The sequence below is a fragment of the Mytilus trossulus genome, chromosome 3 (genome assembly GCF_036588685.1).
Source record: "Mytilus trossulus isolate FHL-02 chromosome 3, PNRI_Mtr1.1.1.hap1, whole genome shotgun sequence".
In the NCBI taxonomy this organism is placed as follows: Eukaryota; Metazoa; Mollusca; class Bivalvia; order Mytilida; family Mytilidae; genus Mytilus; species Mytilus trossulus.
In genome coordinates, this window is record NC_086375.1 from 44,534,012 (window position 1) to 44,542,085 (window position 8,074).

The following is an 8,074-nucleotide window of genomic DNA, read 5'->3' on the forward strand; positions in this document are numbered from 1 at the left end:
TTTCAATAAAGTGGCAACAGTAAAGCTGAATCTCGGGTCTAGCAGGGATCAAATATCATTATAACAACACATCGTTGCTTGGTCAAAGCAATAGATTGTGTTCATATATAACTACCTGTTACATATGGTTCACGTTCAACCATTTCGATTTTGTAGAAAGTGATAATATGCAACACTTATACAAAAGTATAAAATTCACACATGAATTATTTGTTAATTTTCATTTGAGGTAATATTCATCATATGTCATAAACATGTTTTGGCTCCATATAATTTTGTTCCCAAATAAAAGAGGGACGAAAGATACTAAAGGGACAGTCAAACTCATAAATCTAAAACAAACTGACAACGCCATGGCTAAAAATGAAAAAGACAAACAGAAAAACAATAGTACACATGACACAACATAGAAAACTAAAGAATAAACAACACGAACCCCTCCAAAAACTAGGGGTGATCTCAGGTGCTCCGGAAGGGTAAGCAGATCCTGCTCCACATGTGGCACCCGTCGTGTTGCTTATGTGATTACAAATCCGGTAAATAGTCTAATTCGGTAGGTCACATTCAAGAAAGGGAAGGGGATTGTAGTTACGACGTTAGGAACATATCCGATATCATTTGTGAAACGGTTATTCCATAACGGTCAACCAACTCGTGATGGCGTCCGTAAAATTTACGAAGGGATGATTTCAACTTCACCATTTGGAACTCTTGGTTTAATAGCTTCCTTGTGAGCAGAAACCCTCTATCAAGAAAATCATGATAGGAAATGCAAGCACGGGAATATCGTATCAATTGAGAGATATATACCCCGTATGCAGGTGTTGTTTGAATGTTGCTACTTAGAAATGGAAAGTTCACAATTGGAAAGCTGAAATCATCTCTTTTGTCGTAAAGTTTTGTTTTCAACCGACCCTCATTGTCAGTTTCTAGGTGTAAGTCAAGATATGAAGCCGACTTAACTGTATCTGTAGTATCCTTTATCTCCAATTCGATAGGATAGATGCGTTCCACATAGTCACCAAATTTTGAATTATTAAGTGAAAGAACATCATCTATATTGCGGAAAGTAAAGGTAAAGGATATTGCTTACTTCTTATCTTTCTTTCTAAGAAGTTCCTGTATGAAGTCAGCCTCATAATATCGAAGAAACAAGTCGGCAAGAAGAGGGACACAATTGGTTCCCATTGGAATACCGACAGTCTGTTGAAAAACTCGTCCTCCAAATATGTTGTCAATTATGAAATCAGGCATCTTGATAATGTCAGTTTCAGAAGAAGAAAAAATGTTTGAATCAGAGTGATCCTTTACAAAGTAGGATTTTTCCCTCCCTAAGACAAGATACTTGTATCTACGTTGGCCATTCTTTTTTTTTTATTAAAACAGAGCAATATTAACTCTTTCAATTTGTCTTTTAGTTTGGAATGTGGAATACTTGTGTAAATAGTAGAAAAGTCAAATGTTTTAATACTGTTACAAGATGAAAGAGAGTTAGATTGTATGTACTCTAAAAGATTTTTGGAATTATTAAGAATCCACATCTGATTCACGCCACCTCTAGAATAGGCAGTTTCACAATAACTTTGAAGCCCGTCTTTGATTGCTGATAAAATAGATGTTAATAATTTAGAAAGAGGTTTCGTGGAGCACTTGGAAGACCCAGCAATATACCGTTGTTTACTACCTTTGTCGTGACTTCCTTCGAATCATTACAGCTGCATTAATAAATTTGTGTGTTTGCCTGGGTATATATTTAAACAATATTTCCTATTTGATTCAGGTTCGATTGTACGTAATCCAAATAAATCAAGCACACATCTAACAGTTAATAATATTGTGCAATGAATATTGCGACTAGCATTAGAAAAAGTACCAAGAAGGGTGACTAAGGGGGAAATTTCTACTAGTACTTAATGTAGATCAGTCAAATACATAAATAAATAAAAGGTATTTGTGAGATATCCTATATATGAGAAACAACAATAATCACTAGCGACGGTGGGTGCTACAGAATATATTGCACATCAGGTTTCCCAGAGTATACGAATTCTTACTGAAGAATTAATATTTGTCTATGTATGTTGGCGTTTGCGTTTGTGGTAGTTCAGTGTTTCAGTTGTTCCGTTGCTTTCCTCTTATATTTGATGTGTTTTCCTCGTCTTAGGTTTTTTAATCTGGATTTTTTTTTCATTCCTAATCGATTTTTAACTTTTGAACATCGGTTTTATAATGTTGCCTTTATATGGCCAACTTTTTCAATCGCCAGTATTTTGTATCTCAAAATCTCAAAATGCCAACTGAAGTAATTTCCTTTTCAATCTATATCATGTTATTTCATAAAAGTTTGTAACTTTTCAACATCTTAAGTTCGTTTCTTAACCACTTTTCCTGAAAGTTTTACTAGTAAGCTCGATGATATTGTTTTGATAGTGTGCATGTCATTACTTATGTTTGAATATTGCCAAGTGTAAAAAGTTATATTAGAAAACTACAAAGAAAAGTGTGAACTTAAAAACATAAAATTTCCCGTTCTCTTTATCTCGGTCGACTGAACCCCTTTGCGAAAATCGTAGGCTTTATTAATTTGATTTCATCTGGGATGTGCATTATTTGTGCTTTTTGTAGATTATGTTAAATGTAAATCATATTTTTGAGTCCGATATTGCTACGGCGTGCACGTGCTGTCAGACGTGAGAGCGATCTTTGGGTAGTTATTTTTGTTGATGAAAAGGAATACGGTATTTGAACACCATGATAAGTTAAGAAAATTTAAAATGCAATTATTCACTGAATTTTCCACAGTAAATGGTAACAGCTAAAATAAATTATTTTCTAAAAATTGCAATAGAGGGTCAAAATTATACCCAACTTCCTAGCGTATGAAAGTTTAGGTATATCGTGGGGTAAATATATGAATTGGTGATTTACATTAGGGTTATACATAGAAAATCAATGCAAATTTCTTTGATGCAAATGAAAAATGATAATGATCAGGATGCATAAGACTAGAAATACATAAGTATTTATAACAAGATATATCCTTCATCTTGTCCTTGTCAAATATAAATTTCTATCCACTGCATCATTTCTTAGAGAGAGGGTCATCATTCGGTGATTAGTATCATTCGATAACGCAAGAATTGACAAACTTTGAACCTAAATATTAATGCATAGTGACAGAATTTGAACAAGACATAGTTGAAAATTAGAATCTGAAAGGATTATAGGGAAAATTGCATATCCTAAAGTTTCGTCGGAAAGGATATCGGTTAGCATATTACCCGAAGAGCAGTACGTGTTGATACTGAGACAAGAATATGACACTGACAACGCTTTTATTTCGTATTATTTCTTCCAGAGTCCAAGGCTTACAGTAAAAATATACTTCCCCGATAAAATATGATATTTACTACAGTTTCAAAAGGAACAAGATTTTAGACTTACAATACTAAACCTCATTCTCAAAAAGTAACCAAAACCCTTATCTAGATTAAAGAGGTATTTGTGTGTAGTTTGTTTTAGACTTCATGGTATAAACTTAACATAACATATTCACCCGGAACCAGCACTGGATATGAAAATTAAGAGATTGAAACAGGAGCTTTCTACTCTCTGAAATCATGAAACTGAAGATGAATTATATCTGACAAAACAGACACAGAAAGTACGGAAATTTACGCACATATTCTGATTAAATTTTTTTAGAAAAAGCATAGTTTTTTCAGACTTAGATAAAAAAAAATCTCATTCCAAAGAGGTGAAAAAAATATTCTCGTATATAATTTTGAAAACGATCCATCCCCTTTTTTTTCCAGAAACAAGAAAACTTATGGACAGACATAATTTATTGATTTTAATTGTCTAAGCGTTCTTGTACTCAGCACAAATATCCTCGATTGAAAATGGTTTTGGTCCGTGTGTGAATTAAGATGTGCGATATACCTGGATAACCTTAATGTAGACAACAAAAACTTGGTTTTGGGAAATAAAGGAAGTGTTTTGAGCTGTAATAAATTGTTCCAGACAAAACGTTTTTCCTGAAAGTAGGGGGAAATAGTCATATGAAAATACGCACCTAAAAGCTCAGGAATAGATTACCTCAGCTGTAATTGGCAAAACTTTCAGGAATTTTTTTTCTTCAATGCTCTTCAACTTTATTTGACCTTTTAACTTTTTTTAGATTCGAGTTCATGTGTCTTTTGTAGACAAAACGCGCGTCTTGCGCAAATACAAAATTCCAATCCTGGTTTCTTTAATTAATTTAGTTATAGACGTGTTGGTCAACATTTTGAAATAAAGAACCACCAGGTAAGTATTAAGATTGCAGACGTCTATAGTATTTCTATTTTTCTAAAATAGAAACAGAAAGAAAAAATAGAAAAGATAACTCTTCGATTTCATTTTCTGTATAAAAAAAACAACAACAACAAGAGAGCAACAATTGAAAGAAAATTTAAAATAAATACAGATAAAAAAAACAACGACCACTTTATGACTATGACAATTCAAAACAACATATATTAAAGGTAACAAAAAAATGCAACAGTAGTTAACCGATGTTCGTTTCTCATTGATCCATCAAATAAAGGCAATAGTAGTATACCGCTGTTCAAAATTCATAAATCGATTAAGAAAAAAGCAAATCCGGGTTACAAACTTAAGCTTATGGAAACACGTCAAATATGAGAGGAGAACGACACAACAGAAACACTAAAATACAACACACATAAGAACGGACTACTAGTATATTATAACAACTAACATTTTCCTTACTTGGTACAGGACATTTTAAGAATTTAAAGAAAAAACTAGTGGGTTGAACCTGGTTTTATGGCTTACCAAACCTCCCGCATTCATGGCAATGTTAATTATATCACTAAAAAGACATCACATGACAGGAATTCAATACAAATAAATGAAATTTTATTTAGGACAGAGAAATACACATATTAGCAATACAATATAAAACTACGACATGCTTACAGTTATAAATAAAGGCAACAGTAGCATACCGCTGTTCGAAAGTCATTAACCGATTGAGAGAAAACAAATTCAGTTTGCAAACTAAAACTGGGGTAAGCACATCAACTATAAGAGGAAAACAACGATACAACAGAAACATACCCAAAAAGATAATAATAATGGTAAATAACCAAATTTGAGTGAATCACATGAACTCCAAAAGGAGGTTACCAGTGCACCTGCTGCTTACATGACATGCGAATCTAGACTATGGAAAAAACACGACAGGAAATAGAACAAATCGGTAAATTTACAGACCAGACGGGGGAAATCGCATCAAAGATAAAGGGCTATATTCTGGTATCTAAAGACTTAAGACTACAAAAACATATTACTTGTAAGTTGGAAAACAAACAAATTCGAAATAGTGACATTCAAACTTATGTGGTGTTGACTTTAGTCGCTCTTCCTTATAAGAACTTTGATGGAGCAGTTTTTGTGTAAGAGTACACACCTGTAAACTAAGTCCATAACATTAGAAATAAACTCATCATAGATTCCAGGATCAAAATATTGTATTTGCGCCAGACGCATGTTTCGTCTACAAAAGACTGATCAGTGATAATCTGAAAAAAATGCTAAAAAAAGCCAAATAAAGTACGAAGTTGAGGAGCATTAAAGGACAAATTCCTAAAAGTTTATCAAATACATCTAAGGTAGTATATTCCCGAGGAAGATAAGCCTTAGTATTTCAAATATGCCCAGCGTAATGCTTCAATTTCCGTACATAAACAGCATTTAAAGATTCAGATGGTATGTGATTGAAATGTGTAGGATTTGATCACATAAAACAAATATTCCTTATTCCAAAATCTCAAATTGTCCTGCCCACCCCAACATTCACAAAACATGTATTAAATGTCAGATTTGTACTTAATGCAACTCTTTAAAAAATCTATAACTCATATGATATCTTTGTATTCTCGTTATTCGATTATATACTAGTAATAAGTGTATGGAAGAAAGGGGAGCAACTATTTTCTTAAAGTCGGAATTAAGTCTAAAGTAGGTTATATACTCATGTTATTTTTACCTCATATCCTTGAGTCAACCAAAAACTGAAAATGCCAGTCTCGTCACTAAATGTATTCGTGTTGGGGACAATACAGCAGGAGGAGCAAATACTTCTTGTTTTCCTTAAGCACGTTGGTTAGACTCAGCTTATTATGGTTGGGTTCATATTGCCCCATCTTTATTTTCATGTATATTTTTTTGTGGACTGTTGGATGTTTTTATTGAATTGTTAAGTTTTATCAGTCTTTTTTTTCACCGTGTGGTTGTAGATTTTCACACAGGAATCTTCTTATATTTTACCACGGAGTCGATGTCCCTGCTGGGTGACGTTTCGTCCCCGATGGTATCTCCAGCCCAGTAGTCAGCACTTCGGTGTTATTGAATTATAATCATGGTACCGTTGATAACTATCAACATGAATAACATTTATGTGGTCGTTTTTATAAATTTCCTGTTACAAAACTTTTTTGAAAAGTAAGGATTTTCTTATCTCTGGCATAGATTACCTGAGCTGTATTTGGCACAACCGTTTGGAATTCTGGATCCTCAATGCTCCTCAACTTTGGACTTGTTTGGCTAACTATTTTGATATGAGCGATACGGATGAGTCTTATGTAGATGAAACGTGCGTCTTTGTACTGAATTATAATCCAAGTTTATTTGCTAACTCTTTAGAGGGATACTAATATGTTTTATCCTTATTTAGTAATTTAAGAAAAAATTGTCAGATAATGTACTTGAAAGAGGTCAAATCTAAATAGAATTGGTAAAATCAATCACTTTGTTAAAAATTGTTGTTTAATTAGTATGATAAACATCGATCGAATAGTATTCTCAAAGATAAAGGACTAGTTTGATACACTTGGTTCTAACAAGCAGAACTTATATAACTGCAGAATAATTCATTTTCTTATTGTAATTGATTTCATCTTGGTTTGTTGGTGGTAACATTGCATGCAGAATTGCATCTACTTAAACTCGTACCTGGAAAGGTTATATAATATTTGTTTAAAACCACTATTTGCAAAGGAACCATTTGGATTACTTTGGTTAATGCATGGTTCTATTTGGATGTAAAATGTGGGAGATGTTGCATTGAAAATCTTCTCAACATACGTAAATGGTTTCAGTCCTTTTGATATCATATTGTTACATTGTTTGCAGTTTACAATGTGTCTTATATTTCTAGTTTTTGATATAACAACCACAATGGTTCAAACTGGCATAGTAGGTCATCAATTAAATACAATATCTCCTATAAGTAGTCCTCTGATAAATTCAGAAAATCTTGATATTATGCTATTTCACATTTTCTCTATTACCCATGTTAATTATAATTTTGAAGCCATTCAATAATAACTTCCATTCTACCCTTCTTCTATTTAAAGTAATGTCAGGCATGTTGGTTGATCAGTGTGAACACCAGGAACAAATTGAAACTAAACACATCCAAGAGCATTGGTTTCATATGGCCTTTCATCTTCATACCAGAAAATCTGACAGTTGTTTTGGTTTGATCTTTTCATTTTGCAATTTGTTAAGAAACATTCCAATTAAAATTTTCTTTGAAGTTCCCAATTTATGCTATTTTACTAACTTTTTATGTTCAAACTTTTACACAGACCACAATGGTTACAGATGACCAGTGGTGAGAATAGTTGACATAGGTCAGGAAAGTTGTTACGTTTTTCTTTTTCTTTCTTTTTTTATTATTAAAGCTGTTTGATGACCTCTACATTACTTATGTTTGTTTGAATTGCAATCCTTTATCATTGATGTAAACACACACATTCTTTTTTTATCTAATGTATATTGTCAGACTGAGTATCATATCTTCGTTTGAAGACTGGATCATCTTTAAAACTTAACACATCAATAATATTTTAGCCAAATTTGATTACATTTGGACCAACAGTGTCAAAGGAGAAGACTTTTGTATAAGTTATCAAACAAGGATGACTGATGACAACAGGAGAAAGAAGCTAAAAGATGAGAAAAGGCTTACTTGGCTTTTTATGCAAGGTGAGCTAAAAATCAA